We start from the raw sequence: 24,498 nt of genomic DNA on the forward strand, positions 1-24,498 counted from the left end.
GTATGTATAATGAGGTGTGATGTCACTCTTGCTAATCATCGGATGGTCGAGGTGCAATGTCCAATTAAACATACACTTAGCGGCGTGCGGCTACCAAGGCTGGCGCTAGTTACTCAGGTGATATACGACACTAATAACACGGTGTAGTTAAGTACCACGCTCGGGCACCTGCTGTGTGGATGGCCTCCAGACAATTATGTGTTAGGTTTCGTTCATTGCTTTGGTATCCGACCCAGAAAGTTTTAATTGTTAATGTTTGTCTGAAGACAGAGCCATGTCACCATAACAAGCTCGAATTGCTTGTCTCAGTGTTTTGTGACTTGTATATCATTATGCCCACAAGACGACGTATAAACACCTAACAAACAAACGCTTAATGTCACTTGACTATGCTTTGATATAATGTAGTTGAACGTTCGGACGACCAAATATGTTTAACAAACAGGATTAGTATGTGTAAAGCGCTTACTGTGCAAAATGACCTTTTCATAAATATGAAAGCTGTTGGAGTAGAAACTGTTGAATTTGCTGGGTGAATGGAGCATTCAGGAAACTGACATGCTACGTGCGATGGGTTCGTTTACTAGGCCACAGAATGTAATTATTGTTACAGCATGACAGGCTACGATCAGTTGTGAAATGAGACGAAGACATTCATTTGAGTATGCACATATTGTCATTTTTAAGAATGCCTGATAAACATTATCAAATTATTATCTGTAAACTGTGATACTATATGGACTTGGAATAAAGACCCTGATCACGCAGTGACTGAAATATTATCACGCACGTATAAAACAGCAACATTATTCAGTTGGATATATAGACCTGCTTAAACGTGTTTTTCTCTAACGTGCCTTCAGCGTCCATAGTGAAAATACACTCAGGAACCTCAGCCTTGCGATGTAATTAAAAGAAATCGTTTCCACCCTAACCCGTCCATTTTGCGGTTTACTCTCACGCTATGGTCAAGCACCTGGCGCCAAAGTGTTCCACAAAATATTCATATCTTTAAACTAGAGCCTAAACATTGCACTCACACAACGGTGACACTTACTGAGAGGAAAATGCATTGATTGTTGATCACTGCATGCTCGAAGGAGTCAGCTCATCTCCATTTGCGTTGCTTAAAGTACGAGATTATTGTATATGAGAGTGTTGTTACTGGTGAAACTGTTAGTCCAAATTCAATACTTGCTGCTACACAGTGGTCGTATTGTTAGTTCAGTGAGTCCGAAATGGACAGTTTTTTATTCTTTGATGCAAAGAGTCATTGTGATTTAAACATTGTCGCCACGCAAGCACAATTGCATCGCCAATCTGTGTTACTATTTAGTTTCAGTGATATAGAGGAGCGCCAGCTGAAGGGATTATTTCTGTGTGCAGATAAAGACCAGTTTTGTTAATTCCAAGGTCACGAACAGACCCCAGTTCAAGGGTCAAAGGCAAACCTTCACAGACATGTATTCATTCTTGAAGTCTGATATAATAGCCTATAACACACCTCAATACTGCTGGGTGACTTCTAACCGGATCGTCCAGGTCTGCAGACACGATTATGCTATCGTCATCAGTGTTTCTTATCAGCAGCCGTTATTTTCCTTCTTGCAAATATTGTGTATTTACCGTAAACACAAAGAAAGTGCAAACATATGGTGTACTTCCACTTAGACATAATGAGGATTCAACGTGTATGAACCCTGAAAGAATTGGACAAAATAGTCTCACCAACATATGTAAACACACAATGTCTTCGGCAAGTGTGCCCTTGCTAATTAAAAAGCTGAATGTTTTGGTTAGCGGCAAAATTGTGTTTAAGATTATATTACACATGTGGCGATGTGCATGCCTGTGTGGAACCTTCTACCAGTCGGTACCAATGCCCGCAAGCAACTAAGATACCATCCCACAATTTGACATGGACACAGCTCGACTACACATGTGGGCCCAAAACAGGATACCAAGTAGTGTACAATCTTTTAACGAATCCGTTTTGACAAGACTTGGGGATCTAAAGTTCCGATTACCGGGAAGATACTCTTATCACGATAAAACATAGGTTGGGTCTGAATGGCCTGGCAGCCTATGTGTTTGGTACAAAACACTTTATAGTCGAGTCTAGACTGTCACAAATAAACGGCCTGTTATACATGACAAAAGCTTCAATAAGCTACATGATATTCAGAATAAAAATGAATGGATTCATGTACCATCGCTCCATATGCATATTGATGGCAGAATTACTACGACAAGATAACAACTGAATGCATAGAATAGCATAGATGTTACCGGATACCTCACAATAACACTAGGTTCATATATTTCAGTGGTGAATAATGCATTGTGTTAACAGTCATGGACTGCGGGGAATATATATGTGGCTTGTTGTGTAAGCTGCATATTTTCTGGCGACGAGAAAATAAAGCAATATCGAAATTCGACATTTACATTCACCTGTACTTATTGATAATATAGAATAGAAAATGTTTCAGCAATATTTATATTGTCTTCGATTGAGAAGACTATGATACCGTCAAAGAGCTGCATATTGTATCTTGAAGGTATATGCGCAGCTTCTGTGTATTTAAAGGCAAATCGTTAATGGATGTCAACTTCTATATTGTGATGGACACGACGTTATGGCGTATACGTATACGAAGTTGACATCCATGAAAGTCTTGCCTGCATATATCAGTTCTAAATGCTATTCAAAGACCCTACAATGTATTTGTGTTCATTATCTGAGATGGCCGGAGACCATCAAAGGTAGCGGCGTATGATATGAATAATGAATTGTAATCAGTTTAGTTTAATATATATTGTATCATTAATAGCAGACATGATGACACAATATTCGTTGATGATTGTATTCAGGTATACATACATGATGTAATCTCTCTTACAAGGGACACAAAGGACAACTACTTAACACAGACAGCTGCTTGGAGGACCGTGAAACTCATATTATTCAACAATCTGACAGGATGACAAAATCGTGCTTGAATCCTTTGGTACAACGTCTTTCGGGCAAAATATTATGTATCTATCTTAGTTTAGAGTCATGCGTATTTTCTGAGGCCCTTGGTGTTGATGTTTCATAGCGCTGCGGGACGTCACAACGCTACAGCAGTATGTATGCTACTTTGTTGCAGCGTCAAACTGAAAAACCCATGAATTATGGCAAGACTATAATGAACTCAGCATCACACAAAAACCGACGAAAACATTTCCCATCATATTGTGAAATCTCGAATTTACGATTCCGACCATATTATGAAAATGTATATAGAACTTTTTAATGACAACGCAAGAGTGCATCCTTCCTCTTAAATTTCTAGCCCAGGTGGTTAAATCCATCAAAGTGAATTGCCTATTTGATGGATGGTATAACCAACAAACCTGGAGCTTCAGGTACAGCTTCTGAATTTGCCACTCCGAGCCAATATTCAGATTTATATCCAAAAAGAAACCGCATTAGGGGAAGCATAGATGGTGTCAGTGAGGATGACTAAGTCTTGCCTAAATTTATGTCTTACTTAAAAGGCATACAAAGATGGTATCAGTGAGAATGTAGAGCATTTTACTTGTAAAGTTCTCTCAGTAAACACTAGGCTGCATTTACTTTAATTGTTTGATTGTTTTTCTTTTTTTCCAATTCGCTGAGGATAACTCACTCACAGTCAACACCAACTGTACCCAAACAAACATGGACTAATGCAGTGTCAATTTCGCATGGTGCTGTGCAGTTTTGAAAGTCAAGGTTGTGCAATTGAGTCAGGTTCAATTCAAAGATTGGAGTGTGGTTTGGGGGAATCAATTTCACTTGTGACAGATACTTTCTAAGGATAAAGCAAGTCATTCACAGATTGTAAGGAGATAATGTGTTGAATAGGGATTTGGTACTTAATATGCTTGACCAATAGAAGTAAGCAACATCTACACAACAGTCGATAACAAAAGGTTTTACATTTCCTTTGGTACGAAAGTTATGTGGTTCGAATAAAAGAAAATTCGTATTTCAGAAAGTGAACAATGGCAGGTTGTGATCTAATGTGCTGTCATACTATTACAGTAATGTGTCGTCGTCGAGATGTCCTCTCCGTTCGGGCTCACATACGGTTAGACCCGTGAAGATCCGGGCTAGTAATGACATGGTTGAAACATGCCAGCAGTTCCCCCTGATTGATGCTCATGCTGTTGATAACTGTATCGCCATGTGCTGAGTACGGCGTAAAACTAAACTCACTCACTCACATGCTGTTACACGACCATAGATATATTACAGTCATAAAACTGATATTCACTCAGGTTCAATCCAATTTAATCATTCAAACAGAACAATTTGTGTACACACCGTACGGTACCATATATAACATCAAAGCGACAGTGGGACATATCTGATAGTATATTATAACATAATGTATCCAGTATCAATGCAGCATCGGATATGTGGAAGCAAGTGCTTGCTCAATTATCTTATGACCAAAGTAAAATATAGAATTGATCATCTGGGCAATAGCTAAATACCACTCCAGGACACCTGCTGCGTGAATGGTTTCTAAGGCAATTATGTGTTCGGAGAAAGGTTTTGTTAATTCTCTTTGGTATCCGACCTAGAAGTTAGTCATTCCTGACTGTCTCATGATTGTGTTGCCGTGTCGCCATTACAAGCTCGCATCGTTTGTCTGAATGAATGCATTAATTCGTGAAGTGTTATGTGCAGACATTCTTTGAGGATCTTGCCACTTCATTTATATGAAGCAAGGACGTTTGTAAGGGGAGCCATGCGGCCTAACCAAATTTAAAAACTTTGATAAAGGAAATGTTAGGCTTTTATTTACCGCAGTACGATGATATATTTTACCCTGTGTCCGTAGCTCGACCTTTGCGTAAGGGGAGCCAAGCGCGGCCTAACCAAAGACAGTGTTAAAGGAAATGTTAATTTTTATACCGAAGGACGATGACATATTTTACGCTGTGTCCGTACCTCGACCTTTGCGTAAAATTGCATTTGTACCTTGGCTTAGAGGATTAATTTGTAGTAGGTCGGCTCTGATTTGGAATGACATTCTTGACCACCCGAACTAATTCCTGGTATTAGCAACAGGTGCCTATACCCTATGACACATTTGAAAACAAACACTTAAGAATCCGTTTCCTTGTAGAAATTGGGTGTTAGAACATGATTTACATGTCAGTCAGTGGTAAATGAACATCGTGCATGTTTCTGCATCAGTGGGAACATCTTCAAGTGGAATTCCCTGTTACATAAATCACATATGTCGCACAGCTATATTACTGGCAGCAAAGAAGCAATGAAAGCATCACATCAGTAAACACGTACACTTGTGACTTACCCTGTGTTTTGCTGCTTGACCTGTGTTTATTGTGAAAATACACACGGAACCGTCAGTCTTCCCATGCAATTAAAAACAAATTGTTTTCATCTTATCTTGTCCATTTTGTTGTTTACTCTCAACATGGCGCACACAATGGTCAAGCACCTGGCGCCAAATTCTTTCACAAAATATTCATATCTTTGGCAGCAGCCTAAACATTGCAGCCATACCACAGCGACACTTACTGAGAGAAAAATACATCGATGGGATGCTCGCAGTGGTCAACTCATCTTCTGGTATTTTTGCTGTTTAAAGTACAAGCACATGGGCTATTTTTGTTTTGCGTGTAACTTCTAGTCCGACTTGAGAATTCGCCAGAGCACACTGGCTGCACTGCTAGCTGAGTGAGTATTAATCGATTGTTTTATAGTCCTTTGATGTGAAGAGTCATCGTGATTTACACTACTTTATCACCGTACAAGAGCATGTTTACACTGTGTGTATCTTCACTGAACTTTTTTTTTTAGTCCTGGGTAACATATTCACGGTGTCCATTAAGATCTGAAGAGATGGCCATAAGCATCACGAACGTATATCCTTCAAGGACGATGTCGTGCAGAATAAACTTAAGTATCATAGATTTACTAAAAGTACGTAATACGTTCACGCTCTATTCACCAAACGAAGAGTAAGATTGGATTAATTTGATACGAATACAGTTGATATTCAATTATTGAAGGCCACATGGTGCCTAAAGTATGTCTACCTGTGACTTATAATGGGACATAAAGTATGTCTTCCTCTCACTTACCATGGCTACTATATATATGCATTTTAGTCATGTTTCTCACGTACATGTTGATACTGTTTCATATTCAGTAGCGTTTCTATAGATATTCTTGACCGCACTGTTTGTTTCATACTTCGACAATACTGATATATACTTCTTTCGTTCCTTTTTACTCTCACACCTATTATGGTGGTTTAGTGGTGGGTTGGGGACTAATTCTGTCTTACACTTTATTTTACTAATGTGCTACCTTAATAAGGCATGGAAATGTGAGGCAGAACAAGTACACTCTTTCCAATTTTGTGATATCTACTGTCACAAATAGATGACTATTCATGGGTCACTATCGAATAAAATTTTGAAACCCATTAACGATGGCATTGATTTGTACGGTGTGGTGTGTTAGCGACACAACTCTATATTACTGTTAGTCATACTATTGTTGATCATGCCTTTTAAATAAAAGGGGAAAAAAACTTTCAACACCCATATGGATATTCTCACTGTTCATGATGAAATCCACATACACATATACACATGAGGACATACACAATCATATCGTGAACTGGCAGTTCGAGATAGTCAGCTTTCAGTTTGCATAAATTCCAAAGGAATTTTGGACGGAAATACAATACAGATATATTAGATTCATTTTGCATTGCTAAGGCTCTCTTTTCAAATAGAACGTTAGATCGTGGAAGAATTACAAAGCAACGCTTATGGACGGCATAAACGCTATGGATTCGAAAAGAAAACGCAATGCTTATGATGTACGCGGATGGTAAAAGATGTTTGGTTTTGTCTTTGTAGCAGGTAACCAAACATTATGTTCTCAAAGGGACTCTAAATATCACTTGTATGTGTATGTTTGGCTAATTATGACGGCAACCATATAATTTACATGATCACAAAGACGTCATTAGGCGTAGAATATGATCTGAATTATGAATTGTGATTAATTACGTTTGATAGATATTAAGCTTTTAGTTCAGAACTGATTAGGTAAAGCGTGTTTTTCGGTGTTGATTATATTCAGAGATGGAAAGGAGACAAGTTGAGTAAGACAGAGCAACACTATTCAATGGAGATGCATCCCTCGAGAACCACAACAGCACGAGGAGAAAGCGGCTGGAACTCACGCAGCCAATCAATGTGGTGCTGACAAATAGGCATTGATTTGACGCTGACTGTATTACCCACAGCTATTGTAACAGCAAATCTGATTGGTCCGGTGTAATAGATATTGATTAGTATAGAAGATTGAGGCACGTTTGTCGTCAAAGCTCTTGCGGCGTTTGTGATGATCACGAATATCTACATGCTATCGAACTTACATATTGATGAGGAGGAGCTCTCATAGCCCCATATCGACGCTGGAGAGGCGGGCAGCAAGTTTGGGTGTTTGATAACCGTCTGGGATCGAATCTGAAAGAGTTAAAGGTAAGGGTCTCTTTTTCCTTTTTTCCTCTTGTATAATCACCTAAAACAATTTGTAATGATAGTATATTATGCATTGGGATGAATATGCGGTGAAAAGCTCTTCTAGATCGTGGTGATAGTTGCTATTCGTCGTCCAAAATATTCTACGGCAATTAACCGAGGTACAGGTTAGTAAAACGAATGTGCGTATTGTTGTTGAAAGGCACAATCGTAGTATGTGGAAGTCATTTAAGAGATGGGAAAATTTACGAATACCTTCCGTCCAGAAGGTAGTGTAATTCTTACTATACGACGCATTATGCCCGAACTGCAAGTTTACATACTGTGACATGTGGCAGTTTCTGGTGCTTCATGCTAAGACCCTATGACACGTACCTTCATGACTGGTATACTGTATACAGCAGACCTGTTGTGCACCAGCTTACTCCACAGAATACAGTGTTACTATATTGATATACAACCATTAAACTCCAGACAATCAGTGTGTGTGAGATGACTAACCATCAATATTAAATGATGTAATCTAATCATACCACCAGTAGTTAATTAATTAACTCTTCATCCGTAAATTAGTGTTGACATGAGGCATTATACGTAGGATAACAAGGATGCCTGTCATTCATTTCCTATCACACCGAGATGTTAACCTTTAATTGCTTCAAAGACTTCCATGAAATACGCCGATTGCTAACTCAAATGTTCAACCCTGTTAAAAATATAACACTCAAACAATGCATTGTAACTGTATCAATCATTATAATTTCGACCAGGGATAATTACGACCTAATCACAAAGGCCTTCCAGCTCTTACTTAAAACGCTGCTTTAATAACAGAACAACATTTACTTGCCTCTCACCCGTCTTTCAATAACGAAATGAAGCACTATACCAAGAGACCCTGACGTCTTATTACTTCATCGGCTATTTCCCATGTGTAGTGGTTCGATATTGGTGCGGCCAAAGATCACTCAGATTCCAATAAGGAATGTATCTCTCTGGACCCTGACGACTAAAAGCCGTGCGAATGAATATCTGTCCTGGTCAGGATTGTTAGATGACGTATTGCACGAAATCAAAGTCAACCTTAATGCAATTCTCTTGAGTCAATACAGGACCAGAGGTAAAGACTGTCTTAGGAGTGAATATTGTTAACTGGGTGAATATTTGATCTCAAAGTGAGTGGCGTTACGAGTTATGTCGACAAATCCTAACTTCTAATATTTACAGACATTTGCAGATATTTCAGTGATGTTTGCAGAGGTGATAATGAAGAGAACTGGAAATAGATCCGGTTATTCTAAGATTTAGATATTATAGTTAGGTTTAATAAAAGAAACTCATTTTCTGACCAGTCGTTAGTACTAACGTTAATACATCTCTTAGTATAAATGTGTCAAATATTTAGATGTAACCGGAAGTGTTTCCCCATATTGAAATCAATGCCTCACCTTTCTGCCGTAATGTGAGTGAAAATGCATGATACAGTCTAGATAGGCATGACTTTATCCTTGGATGTATTAGCAAATCATTCTACAAAGTGAATCAGTGAGCGAATATGTCATGATCATATAACCCCAGAAAAGCTCTCAGTGTAGGTACGTATTTTCAAGAATACCTCCACGTTCATTGTTCACCCATATGTTTGCCGATGCCCTTGTTTACTAGTACGTCCCATGTGTTAGAGAAAGAATGTTAAAAGCTTCAGGGCAATTAGGACATTGCATTAACAACACAGCCACGATATGACATAGTTTTAAAGAGACAATGTTTTACGTAAGATATCAATCAACGAGAGCTTCAAAGAGAACCTAAGTCATATCAGTCTCTATACTTGATCGATAATTAATTAGAGACTGCTGTCATGTTCAACCTGTATGTTCTTAATTGAGGACAGTTGTTAGATTCATCGCCATGGCGTTCCCATCTAACACTGCGAGCATCCATCAACTTTCCCTGTTGTGGATATTCTATTGGGTTACACAGTATAGATCTGAATAGCATTCCTAATTGGCACCATCACCGACAAACGTGCCTACCTCCATATAATGGCATGATCATTAGTTCACAGAGGCGAGTTCGATATCGAGGTTACAAAAAGTACAATTAGCCTCAGTAGTATACTAATTGTCAGCGTGGCAACTGTGTAAAACCAACCTTATCAAAATCATTGCAAACAGCATGTATTATTCTAGTCAATGTGTTTGTGTCTCTCATACACTTGGGCTAAGCTGAGTATACCTTGGAACAACTCGAACCATCGACTAAACCAAGGGGGAAACATTGAAACGATTGCTCTAAAAGCTATGTGCATAAGTAGCGTCTTAAAGTTGTAGTCATTCAGTGTGGTATGACGAATACTAAAAGCAAACGTGTTTTTAGAAAGGAGAAAAAATATCGATGGGACATAGAAACACGCACCACAAAGTAGAACAGGTTGATGTCATCGTTCATGTAATCGATGTGTACAGCCTACACCAGTTTAATTAGAAATTTGTAATTCAAAAGAATATACACGTGATGTTCTACATACATCCATAAAAGACATTTTGTAGCGACAGTGCACAGAAGGATATGATGGCAATCAGGCTGCTGTGAGACGACCATGCCAATGGTTGTATCAAATCCGGATTGCATTTACTCTGTTTGACAAGCATAGTGTTCCTTCGTTTGATCCAGCAATGTAATTACGGGTTGGTTTTTCTTTTATCAGTAGTTAAGGAGCCGACAGATCACAACTTTTGCATAATCATCATCACCACAAACAGCTATATGCGTGATGGGAATTGATTCTCACTAATCTGATTAGAGGTTGCAGGCTCTCAGGATCTGTTAGGAATCATACAAAAAACATTGATTCAGTTTTCTGATTGGCAAGGAGTCTGTTTGGTTGGTTATCGAATATTTCATCTATCCACTTTGTAATTATGTTGCGTGTTTCTCTCTAACACGGAGAAAACACACATGGCCATTGTCTTGTAATCATGATTTGGAAAGGAAGCATTCTGTTTAAGAACGTGTAATGTTACCTTTCCTAAAAGACAACATCTGTTAGCGATTATTACAAGAACAATTGTCATATGCTTTCTCTGTACAGTCTTATATCTAACAGGATTGTCATTACATGATACTAGACATGTGCAGCAGCTGTTCAAGAAAACCCTAGTGTTCCTATTGTGCGTTTTCATGTTAGCAGTAACAAAACCTTACAAAATCTGAAGTGAAACTGGTAAAACAACTAGAACAGCCCTGTATCATTCTTATATTGTCTGATCAGAAGTGCTTGTTTTGTAATTATACGAAGATCGTCATGCACCGATGTCTTTCTTACAAGAAGTGTTGTACGCTATATTTGTTTGCTTAAATGAAAGTAAAAGAAACGAGGACGTGCATATCTGAATCATATGCCACGTTGGAGAGTGTATTACAATGCCCTGTTGCCTTCTACATTTACATCGAAGAAACGTCAAACAGCTCTTACTATTTTCTTACTGAAAACTTCCAAATACAAAATATCGCGATATACATCTAAGAACGATTTGACTATATCATTTATTACTTCAAAATGTAAGTAAACTGGGTTTTAAGCCTGAACAGTGTTCTTATTATATCATGGCGTGTAAGCGTCAGACCGAGGTGATGCAAGTCTCAGGTGCTAACCATTTTGTTGGAACCATCGGGCATGGCTATGGTGCTGGCAAACCTAGAAACATAATTAGCTTTTGTGATTAGGGACCAGGATCGTAGGTCCCATGGGGACGCATCTCTGTAAGCGAACTAGGGCGTCTTTAATGACTGGTCAACCTTTAATCTTTACTCTTCGAATGGTGATGATACCAGGTGTTCGTTCTAAGAAGGGCGTACCCTGTTTCATTTATGAAACCTCTCACAAACACATGCCAGTTAATTGTCCACCTGAAAACAAGTATGGTATAACTTAAAATTGTAAAAAGTGCTAGCTGTGTATCACGCCAGACTTATCTCATAGTCTGTTACCTCAGCATTTTATGCTCTTTGAAGACCATGTCTGTTATGAAATTATTTTATCGTCTAACACCTTGCTGACAGTTTCTGTGGTTCAGGCTTCATCTCAAGTGTGCCAGCAAAATCATAAACAGCAGGTCTTTTGTCATTCTGACAGGTTTTGATGAAAACGAATCTGAATACTTCATGTAAGCACCCTTCGAATAATAAGCCATGTTTCAATTTCCTCAAAGGGAATATGACTGATATGATAACAAAAGGTGTTCACCGAGATATTTCAAGTTTAATAGGGGCACTATGTTTTTTTAAACGCTTTTAGGACAAAATAGCAACAACAAGTAGAAATCTCAACGGATATTAGATGTTGGAATATTTCGAAAACGTTATTTAGACAAGACAAGATACACTTAGAATTAAATACCTAAGTTACCTGGTCATTACACCTTTACAGGGTGTCAACATATTGCAATATGGCTTAATCTTTGCCCAACATCCACGAGCACCATGTGCTATTCAGGAACACTGAAGTGTGACAATAGCCATTTCGAATAGCGCATGTTCTTCCAGTTCGCTACAATTAAACTCATGAGAGCCAAGATGCGTTGAGTGAAACCTGTTTCCGACATCTTGTCGGAAATCCCCGACAGTTTGACGACATCATCGTAGGAACCAATTTATTTCACCCTATTTGTAACCGCTTGTATGCAAACTTAGTCAAGTTAATTACACACAAACTGATTTTTCACAAAGGTCCTGTTTGAGGTTGTTTCCCACTGTCTGGAAAATGGAAAGAACCCCATAGACCACACAGGTTCCCAAACAAGTCTCTGAAGTTGCTTTTAGATCTTGCAAATCCTCCTGGTAGTTAATCATTTCCATTACACTGATAATGTAATTTGCTCTGCAACTAACGGTAAAAGTATTCATCGTCAAGCATTTAATAACACATTTTCAGCAATAATGTGTCAGTTGTCAACTCTATTACGAGACATAATGAATGTGGCTATGAAATGATAGTAGGGCATTAGTGTGTTTCGGCCAATATGGGATGGCTAAAGGTAGTACAATTAATATTTATGTAAGACGTTTTACTTCAGGGAGATCAAAAGGAATTATCATTCCGTGTTCAGGGATAATACATATCAGAATATTTTTTATACCTTTGAATATCATGTATTTATTTCAAAATAAAACTCAAACATATATTGTTTCAAGCTACATAGTCAGACTGTAAATAATATAGTTTTAACCAGGTAACTCCGTGATCGACAACATGAGCATCAATCTACGCAACTGGGATAGGATGACATGTGTCAACCAAGTCTGCGAGCCTAATCACTCAAGCAAGCTTATATCCCCAGTTCAAAACCCAGATCTTCACGGGTCGCTGGAACAAAGAAATAGCGACTGCAAACAATATGATGTTTTCGCTGTATGTTGGCTTGTTAAATATAATGTTAAAATCTTCTTCAATTGATAAATTTTTAAAAACCTGTTTGGACAAATAGTTAGTTCGTGCAAAGTTTTCAAGACCAACATCCTTCATGAGAACGGAACTTGATGTCAGAACGATGCTATTTATCTTGACGTGACTATACATGAGACTCTGTCTGTAGAGAGTGATTTAAGAGATCTAAGAACGCATACATGCACATATGAAAAGGCCTGTAATATAATGATGAGCAAGTAACAAGTGACATAGGTTCAAGTGTATCAAGCAAGTTATAAATGTTAAAAGCAGTTCTTATTGATCGTTGTAATGTGTTGTGTCGGGTTTCAAAACTACATTAACATAAGTCTAAAAGCTATTTTATGTTGTGTCTCGCACTTCAGAGATGTTTTCGATCTTCACATTTTGTTCTGTGCATTTCCGATAGAAAGCGGTCAAGGCGATTCTTATTTTGATAAACACGCACCAGCAAATCAGAATAAACACATAGTATTTATACTGGTATAGATGGAATGGAAGCTAAAATACTGTAATTGCAAATCAAATAATTTCTAAATGAATCATCGGTTTATGTAAATATAAAATGCAAGTTTTCAAGCGTTTTTACATTAAGCATCTTTACGTAATCAAGCTACTGTATTGCAGATCAAAGTGTTCTCCCTGTTTGTAATGGCAGAATATCTTTGCGATTTGGACGCTTCAAGGAGAAGTGTGCAACACTAGGAAACTTTCCTTAGCAACGGTTGACCATGTTAACATTTGGATCTTACATGTAATTTGAGATAAGGCTTTTATAATTATATATAATCAATGTTCACTTTTTGTAAGAATGCCTAAAAGATAATCCCTGTTTATTTGGCGGTGACGTTACTAAGCATCGTCCAATGCAACCTTTGCGCCGAACGACTCGCACAACATCGATGTCATGAACAATCGATGGCATTTTCAATTATTAATGACAGAGCATTGATACAGGTCGCTGTAAGGCCATTAATTGAAATGTAGCCCTACATACGGAAGGAAAATCTTTATCTTTAAAAGGATACCGGAGAGTCATCAATATGTGTCAGTGAGCGAAATATGGGCATTTTTGTAGTAGAAGTTTTAGATCTGGAACTTTGAACTTTGCATACGGCTTTACATGGATTGGCGGTCATGGAACCCTTAAAGACCCAGGTTTGAAATGACTTCCAGCAATCCGGCTTTTCTTGAGAGACGCTTGACGGGATGGGGTGGTAAGGCTCGCTGTCATGGCCGACGCAATCGATGTATGTTTATGACGATGATCACTGGACTATGTGGTCCAAATTGGAGTATTTACAGACCACCGCCACCTCCCTCGAATATTGAGGATATTGTCTAACAACAAACATTTTGTGGACTGGATATAGCATTACCCTATCGAAGTATTGCAAGAATACCTACATAGAAAACAGCATTGCCATATATACATTAACAAAATTGTCTGCCTGGTACAAATTGTAAATTCTATCGTTAACACCAAGGAACAGTTCGTTTCGATGATCTACGAAAACAGTTTCCGTTGCAAAATCAATTTCCGTCGTAAAACTCTCAATAGTGATAGTCATATGGATCACTGGATATTAGTACTGACGACCGGTGTTCGCGAACAATTGGAATCCCGCAGATCATTGGAAAGATCACTTTGTTGTATACAGCTGACTCCCACGGGGATCTGTAAGGAACCAGATGATCCAGTGATCCATCGTAATCAGGGTCGACCTCAAACTGTCAACCAATCCATTTAGATAGGGGCCAATGAGTGCAGGAGGCGTTAAGGGATGAGGGATATTACCCATCGCTTGCCAAACACTGGGGCATGTATAATCTCTATTTCTCTGTGGCTTACGACCTACACTATGTATTGACTAAGCTGCATTGACGAGTCTGTCAGAACATTTCCTTCAATACCTACACAACTGTGACTTTTATAGAAAGACATTTAGTGCTGGGATTTGGTTGGTCTTTCCATGACACTATACTGGGCAAAATAAATTAGGGATATTGGTATGTTTGTGACTGATGTTTTATCAGTGTGTCAATGCATAACCAAATTATTCAAAATTCAAACTTCGCATATATAACTTTTTTTGTCCAGTATGATATTAAATGTACATGCTGACTTGGAATTGTGGACGTGAAACTAATACTAAACCTAATGATCACTTATCATACCTCCGTCTTCATATGTTGCAGAGGCTGAATTATAATGTCATCTGAACATATTAATTCAGGAAATAATAACACGATGTACTAATAACTGTTGAACTACTACCGAGTTCACAATAAATGGCATAAAGTATACATTTCGAACCTATGGTTTCCTATTTTGTTATTATAAGTGTAGCTAGATGGTTTGGACAGCAGCATTACAGAATCCGCAAAAGAAAGCACAAAACGCGCATTCACGTCATTTCAAAAAATACCTCAGGAGATTTGTAAACCAACGCCTATTTGGGGTACCATACGTAATTCACAACAACACGACTTAATCTCTAGGCTAGAAGGACTGTAAAGCAAGCCATCTGGATATGTACCATTAATCAGTGCAAATATATTATTCTTCTATCAGCAAGGTGACACCACAGTGACAAAATTGCATAAAGGGATCATTTGTTCATCCACAAAGTTTTGAAGTGTCGTCATTGATTGTGGAATGTCTGTATGCAGAACGCGTTGACACTTCAGACGGTTAATGTTGTTTTAACTGACATGAATATAATAAATGTGAACTCACAGAGGATTAATAACTTTTTAGTCAGACAGATCACTCTCCCTTCTATATAGTATGTCATCCACGGCTCGCAAAGAAAGTATGATGTCCAGTGCATCGTGGTGTCCTAGACTTACTGCACTGAAATGTAGGTTTAACGCAACTGACAAGGTAAGAAACTACTCAAATGGTACTTACATTCACCTGTTTTTTAAATTTTACACATCTTCAAATGGAACACTAGGAGGTCTAATTGAAAGCGTTAGATAAAAATCTCCTCTTCGCTCGGATTCGTTAATACCAAGAACACTTCGTACTGCAACTGAGTTTGGATGTGACAATGGCTTTTGTTTGTCAGGGAATAATGCCTAGCCATTCCGAAAGCCACGCTGATGGTGAAATCCCATTGTGCACTAAAACTATATTTTCGATTTGGTATTACCTTGAAGTATCCATAACTTCATTTCGCCCTGTCTATAACTTTGTAAATGAAGATCGCTGTGTATAAACTTATAGCAAAACTTGACTAAACTGCCATTTTGTGACAGCTTAATTGCTGAAACGTGTACACGACAGATGATGTATTGTTACATTTCTTTAGAATATGAAGCTTCAAAGTCAGAATATGTGTCAAAGCTGCCCTTATAAAACCAATCCATTATCACGAACGATCACATAGTCGCATAGTAACAATGCAACTCACCAGGGAAGCTTTGGTTTTAAAATACATAATGAATAATGCTCCTACCACTGTAATTGAATCAGTCTTATTCGTCCAACCTAGACCTAAATTGGGAATAATCCATTACACTATCTTACATCGCGAGGTTCAACGTCATGTTTTCTCAAAAGCTTCACAGCTGTTTGCAAAGCTAAAAAGCATGCTTGGGAACATTCAAGATCCCGATGCAAAAGGTATATGTACTAACGGTTTATGTTTTTTTTTCGATTCCGTGAAACGAACCAGTTCAAATATGAATTGTTCGCTTCCCTAAGTGGGCCGCTTATGGCGTTCTGACAGAATAAAGAAGGAAATGGAGAAATGCTTGCACGCGTGATCTTGAGCTAATACAAGTAAAATTAAACAGTTTGGGTAAAGGATCCTGGAGGAATGGCGTCAAGATCCTTTGATGTCTGTGCATACGACCAATTTTAGGCACCATTAGCCCTACTATGCAAACAGGCAGAATCAAATATTTGATTTGCTAGAGAGATATTCACCCAATAATGGGTTAACAGATGGCAGTATGATCGGTTACTAAAGCACATGTTGTACTGGCAGCTTCATCCCCGAAGAATTGCCCACTACGGCAGTTGCGGATATTGAGAAAACATTCCAGATTGGTGCATCGTATACAATTGATCCTAACCTATTATTAAATCTAAAGTGTATTTACCTTCATAGTGTATGAATCCTTATGTTTCATGGTAAATACATACAGTTATAACACTGCAGAAAAAAATCATATTAATAAGGTCGCCTAAATCAATATTTAACTCCAATGTACCCACTAGCACAACCGTTGGACACACTTTGAAAATTCTGTTGTTACTGTTGCCAGTTGCTTGATTTATGTTGTACACATGTGTGTAATATTGTATTCGTCACAAGATTTTGATTAATACAAAATGTATAAATATATCATTTAATGAAGAAGACAAAAACCATTTTATTGGTTGCATTGTTTTGTTCCCTGCTATACTGAGGAATACACCAAACATTTCCACAACGAAGGAAAGAGGAATTTGATACGACGCAAATCCATTTCAGATTATATGTTCGCGAAGAATTTGCTCATGAGAAAGTTATCAAAAAGCATGTTCTAGTCATTAAAGTGATTCAATTTGAGGTTTCGTTCACTGAATATCTCCATAAAAATAGGTGACATTAAAAACCAGGGAAATATGATCTTCTGGGAAAGAAGTTCTAGTTTCGTTTTATGAGAAATTTAGCGGAAATTCCACATCAGACCACATCATTGCGTTCCGTAGCCTCTATGCCCTTAGGGATATTGATCTCTTAGGTGTGGTGTTTTTATGGCTGTGTTTGTTTGTAATCGGTGGGATATTCATGTCAAATCCTTACGTCCAATTTCGACATTTTAGTCACTTTCCTGAGAAGTAAAATCTGCTTTTAATTAAAAGCTGATCCATGTGAGAAAAGGCATTCCAGAGACTTCATCAGCTGAACATATTTTTTAGGTTAAAAACAGATTTTGTTGATTTCATTGCTGCGATGAAGGGCACAGCTACGCATTATCATTTTCAATCCGTTATGTTACATATTTAATGCTCAGGCTGGCGTTAATTATTTGGTCATATTTTTGGCAAGCACTAGTCTATAGTCATTAATCAGGCGAAAGGGGCCGCGAGTTGCCAATTTGAAGACTTGCAACACTCAAATGCAACGTACCACACATCCGCTAAATGAAGGAATGTTACATCCGTTATTAGATTACGTTAACGTGTTGTTTCACATAATTTACATATGTTGATTTATTTCTAATGATTCTGAATTACCTATCACATTTGCATAACCATAGAATAGTGTATACAGAAACGTTCTGAATGTGCACATTCGATGTTTTTTACCTTTAAAAATATTTCTTTGTTGATATTGAAATGAAAAAAAAGTATCCGGCCCACATTTCGAGTTCGACTCGAGGTATTTCGAGAAGGATTTAAACACGAACACCTATTATGCTCATGATTGAAAACATTATACCTACACTATGTGCCAGTATCGGGAACTCATTGTATATTATTTAAATTCCCATTGACTTATTTTGAAAATAAGACAATCACAGCGCCGGGTCACAAGGGCATGAATGGTTTTGTTCGATCGATCGCGCGAGTGAATTACGATCATGGGAATATTGAGGAAAACGCAGCATTTGGCCTTTGTTACTTCCAAGCAGACACAAACGGAGATGTTAAAGCTGCCCAATCCTACAGACGACATTACGAGAATACGTCCCGGGGATGTTTTAGGTGTATGCTACTTATTCCTAGGGAAATGAGCTCCCTTCAATGCTGTAGGCTTATCTGCCAATTACGTTCTCAGCGACTTTCTTTAATCTTGCCCTGTCACTGATGTCGTGGGAAATGAGCAATTCAGAATGTACCGTCTCTTCCTGCAGTTATGCAATATTGACAAAGGAAGGTATGCCAAGAAATACGTTCCCAAAGGTTCGAGAAACTTTTGAAAAGGATGAGACAGGAGAGAAAAGAAATTATCAACCTGGAATGAAAAAATGAGAATTCTGTGATGAGTTGCTAGACACTAACAAAGAATCTTGTTTGTGACAAAGGTCAATTACGTGCGTGCGAGTGATTCGTTACCCTGATTGTATTTACTTAGATGTAACATGAGTACAGTTACACATATCGTTCAGGGTTTTGGGGCAAATATGTGTAACTGAGTAAACCTCTCCATTATAACAAATATCTGATAGCACAGATCCTATTTTACCCTTACGACCATATCAGAAGAATACCAGTCATGAATATAAACATTTGAAGGTGCCCACTGTGGTGATGTTTATGTAACCGACTTCCAGTGTTATACCGTACATTGGCATCTCATTGTTAAGCATAGTTCCAGCAGTGTGTGATATATCCTCTCAGACACAATAACGTAAATAGTGCCTTCAGACATGAACTCCAGTTAATTTCAATCATCTGCTAAATAATATGATTTAGTAACGGGAAACAAACAGTACGTTTGACCGTCTGACATTAACAGCCCCTATGTTATATAAAGATAAAGTACCGTAGATATGTAATGTAATTATCACACGATATTATTAGAGACAACTGTCTGTTGCCATAGCCAGACATCCACAACCTTTCTATAATCGTGACTAAAGCATTAGCAGATGCTGTATGACAAAACCTGTTATTCTTTAGATGGCGGCATCCACTCTTAGATAGGAAGGACTGTAGTTAAAGTCAATAAAGACGCTGTTATAACATAGATGCCTTGTCCATCTCTTTACCATTTCCTTTCTGTTGGTTGTATATCCAGCTACAATACAAATCCCACAAATCGTGATTCATCGTGTTTCTACCAGTCCTCGTGAATAGAGATATTCCCACAGAGCTAGTCATGTAACCACACCTATTCACGCAAAGCTAGTCATGTAACCACAGCAATTCATGCAAAGCTCGACATGTAGCCACATCTAAGCTTGTCAGATAACCACAGCTATTCGCCAGTTATTTGGGTTCAACATCGCAACCTTAAAATCCTTTTGGATCCTGTCGAAGGCCCGGCCAATTATAACGATTGCGCAAAGCAAAATTGCAGGTGTTTCAAGGAGAGCTGGGTCATGATTTCAATGTCTTGTTGGCTCATAATGTAATGCAGAAAAAAGTGGAAGCCTAATTAGAACCAACCTGGTTGGGTTACGCAGGTGACGCATAAAATACAAGATGGATCATTGGTTCAAAATGTGGACAGTTTCCCAGATGAAGTACATGAATGACTACAGTTCAGTAGTAGTGAAAACCTTCGTCAAATGATATCGGTATGATCAGGAGATATGTCAGGGGCTTGCAAACAGCATTCGACGATCTTCAAAGGCCACACCTGATTCATTCAAGTGACAAAGAGCAACCGTGGCAAACAGGGAAATACGTCAAAACGGAAGATGGGCCTGTTGAATGGCTTTCGGAGTGGGCTACGTCAGTACGTGGTGTTGAAAAGAGACAATAGCCAGCCCATCCTATCCAACGCAGCAGTCATCGAAAGGTTTGAGCTGTTCCTACAGTCACGTTTTCAAATAACACAAGTGTTCTTCTTCAGCAACGTTACATTAATTCTTTTCTCAACATGCTTCTGTTTTTATTGACCTTGAACTTGTATGACGAAAAATGAATATGACCATCCTAAGTGTGGGATGGATTCCAGAGTTTCACAAATCCCATACCCATTGATACTATGCTCAGCTCAGCACGCCCGCTACCACGTATCAGAGACCACTAGAGGTTACATTTAAACTTTGATTATCTTCTGTTTGAATGTTGTAACGTCAGAAAAGAAGTTACATTCTGATCAAATGATTTAACAAACGTAACACGAAATAGAGTACTTTTGTAACAAGATTATCCGTTTGAACAAAAGTTCAGACTGGCAACTATACACAAGACGACATGGTTGGAGGAGGGAGTCAAGCCTTTTTGCGTCTACATTTCACAGCGTTTGAGGTACAATCGAACATGTTATTTGTACGACGAAGTTATAAAGTCAAATGTTGCTGACCAAAAAAACATTATTCAGGGCAACCCAAAAGCCTTCTTTATTCCCGACATGCAGTGAAAGAAGATTTCGAAATTTGACACATCAGTGGCACAAGTAATACACTTCCCTATTCTGACTCGTACTATATGTATCGTGTTTGTTTTGGTGGTGGGCGCGGCGGTGGGATTGAGTTCATGCTCCTGCGAACACGTGAACTCATTACTATTTCCTGGTGAAACCGTAAACACATGTCTGTATGTATTTTCAACGAGGACAGTTGACTATTTTAGCTTTTTTTTGTATGACTGAGAAAAAGGTCTTGTCAGTTTATTTCGAGGGGCATGCACTGAAATGTAAATCCGAAACATAGAGGTTTTAATTTATATTGAGCTGGTTCGATACCATCTCGGTCGAGCTGCTGTGAGATTTAGTATCAGTGTGCAGGTACATATACATGGTACATAATGATCGTTTAGATAGAGAGCGACATAAAACTATTACCAGTCCTAATGCCAACCTTTATGATATAAAAAAACCATCTCACTTTGTGTACAATAATATACAAGTCGTGAATACATGACCATAAGGTGTCATTTCATTTCATTGTCTGAATGAGCTGTTAGCATGCCCCAAAGAACATTATTCCAAGACGATAACACACATTACCGATCCTATCGTTAGTCAGATATATCTCCCAATCACTTACAACTTATTAGCGTCTGTTAGTAGGTATGAAGAAACATTGGTCACGACACATAAGAAATTCCTAAATCAATAACCAACATGTACCTACCATCTACTGTCTCAATGATTGAGATGCCTGAAACGCCAAACTCGTGTGTTATAAGTCGTGAAGCATAGATCACTCATGTCAAAGTATCCGTCGTACCGTTTCCACTACAGTCAAATCGTAGACTGAAATATAGCAGGCTTTGGCAGATTTAAGTATCTATCATTCGAACAACTGACAATCTGATAATCAATCTAAACCCAAGTGAATGTCCTCTTCCAGCGAGGCATATTTGACACTGGAGTTATTCATGTGTCCAGTAGATATAAAGTTGTAATGCATTAAATTCATATCGCCAAAGTATGCCGTAAGCTGGTCGGTGCAAAAAAGTTGTTCTTTTCAGTATGGCAAATTATCGTAGCCAAATGTATTTCTTGTCACCATGACATTATGTGACGTGTACATTGAATACATTGCATTTTAGCCAATGCGATTTAACTAAATTTCTCTAAGGTAAGTTGTTATGGACGCCTCAGAGGGACGTAATCCGTCATGATGTCATTGTATTCATTTTTAATCAAGTTGTGTACGTCTAGTGATTGTTAGAATACACGAACATATAGGTAACTCTTGACCATGCTTATCCTGTGTAAATATGTTGCCATAAGTTGAAAAGATGCTTTCCCATATACTGATAATAGAACCATGTAAACAACGACTCAAATAAGTGTTGATAAAGTATACTTCAATATTTATCAAATTGATAGTAGAAGATTGCATTTTTAATTGAAAAGATTAACATCTCGCTCGTAGCTGAACTTCGATAACAGCGAATTTGCTCCACTCGGATTATGAAAATGTTTCATAACCATTTTATCTTTCACAGCAATTGTATAAGGATATCGCTCTTGCAAGCTTATACAGATTCACCAGTTTGCTCATTACATTTCGTAATAGTATGTGGTCAAACTCAGATGGAAGTTGACTCTCGGCACCATATTTAATTATTAAATCACGGTAAACGTTATCAAGTACCCATTGCCTTACAATCCCACTGTAAATGTATCAAGTGGGTCTCTGATGACATGAATGAAGCTGATAACAGATCAGTAAACGCCGGACACAAATGTGTTTCCTTTGTTGGCTGTTCGGTTTGTCCAATTGCCTGACACCTCTAATTATATGTTCGAATCCCAGTTTCAGTGATTATGTTTCTAGGTTTGTCAATATACCCTTTCTCATAGCCATCATTCAAAAAACGATAGAAGGCGACAATATGTGGTGCACTTGTGCACTTATTCACACTGTCTTTTGAAACATTCAAGTTTGTTTAAAATTTCATGCTTTACTCAGCATGCAGCTGTCACGCCGGAATATGACTGCGCTAATTTGAACACAAATAACCGAATATTGCCATATTGCGATATAAGACATGTACGATTTATTTTGAAAGATGTTAACTCCTGTCCCCAGCTGTAGCTTTGATACCTACAAGGTACGAGCAATATTGGTCTGTAACACTGGCTACGTGATGTATTTACCCCTTACGTTTTACACACATACGTGTTGTTATTGTCGAGATAGTTTTACATCCAAGCAAAAGGTACATTTCTTTTGTTATTGGTAATTTCAACAATATGTAACATTTAAACAGAACGTAAGTACGTGATACATCACAATATTATCCTGAAAACTCCACACACCACTGTCTGCGATATTCGTATCACCTGAAATACAATGCAATTACCAGAACAATAGAAAAAAAGAGACTGCTATTGATGTCCCAAACGTATTTTCTATTCTAATGACATGACGACCCATCTCCATACAGATCCCATTTTGTCTTGTTTTGCCTTTTAGCGGACACTCTTTCATTTATCGGTTTATAAAGACAAACATAAGAGACATACAGTTCTTCACGCATGCAATTGTATGTAATGTCAACGTGATTATAGTGCCTGCGTGAATGTTTCAAGAATGAAGGATTGCCAAATTTTGTTACATTGGCGTCTGTAGTCTGTGCTTGAATTAACTGTGTGCACACGCTTCGTCCTTTTATCATTCGGATAGGTTGGGTCTGTTTAATATTCATTAGGATAAACATAACCTACGGACCTGTTTCCATCACGATAAATATCATATCTGACGCTGTGATATTGCCGCTAGTATACAGATACAAATGGCTACCAGTCTTCCCTGTCACAGACGTCAGCCAAATGCGTGTGCAATACTTTCTGGTGAGTAACAATTACCTTGAGGACATTTGTGCTGAGAGTCAGAATTCTTCCACCGATCGACTGATAAATTCTCCATGCGATAAATAAATAGGGAAGCTATTTCCTAGAATTTCTTGAGTGAGTTGGTAAACTGTGCATGTCACTGAATATATCTTCTCTCATCCCGTTCAAAGACACGTGAAGGTGCCGGGTTAGAATAGACCTTCAGCAACCCATGCTTGAAATAAAAGGCGACTATGCTTGTCGTAAGAGGCGACTAACGGGATCGGGTGGTTAGGCTCGCTGACTTGGTTGACACATGTCACCGGTTCCCGGTTGTGCAGATCGATGCTCATGTTGTTGATCACTGGATTGTCTGGTCCAGACTCGATTATTTACAGATCGCCGCCATAAAGCTGGAATATTGCTGAGTGCGGCGAAAAACTAAACTCACTCGCTCAAAGTTCAAAGTACATAGTGTTTGTGTAAATTTGTAAATCTGTTTAACCATATCTACACACAATTTGATCAAAAATACATGAGAAATGTGGATAATATTCTTCTAGTCTTTAAGAA

General features: G+C 38.2%; 1 protein-coding gene across 1 annotated transcript in view; it reads left to right on the forward strand.

Moving 5' to 3' along the window:
- Nucleotides 1–7,374: 7,374 nt before the first annotated feature.
- Nucleotides 7,375–24,498, forward strand: part of LOC137283591 (allatostatin-A receptor-like) — a 47,648-nt gene continuing 30,524 nt past the window's right edge. The window contains exon 1 of the mRNA XM_067815176.1: nucleotides 7,375–7,569. The gene's annotated coding sequence lies outside the window, so the exon portion shown is untranslated. The remainder of the gene's footprint in view (nucleotides 7,570–24,498) is intronic.

Source organism: Haliotis asinina, chromosome 5, assembly GCF_037392515.1.
Source record: "Haliotis asinina isolate JCU_RB_2024 chromosome 5, JCU_Hal_asi_v2, whole genome shotgun sequence".
Classification (NCBI taxonomy): Eukaryota; Metazoa; Mollusca; class Gastropoda; order Lepetellida; family Haliotidae; genus Haliotis; species Haliotis asinina.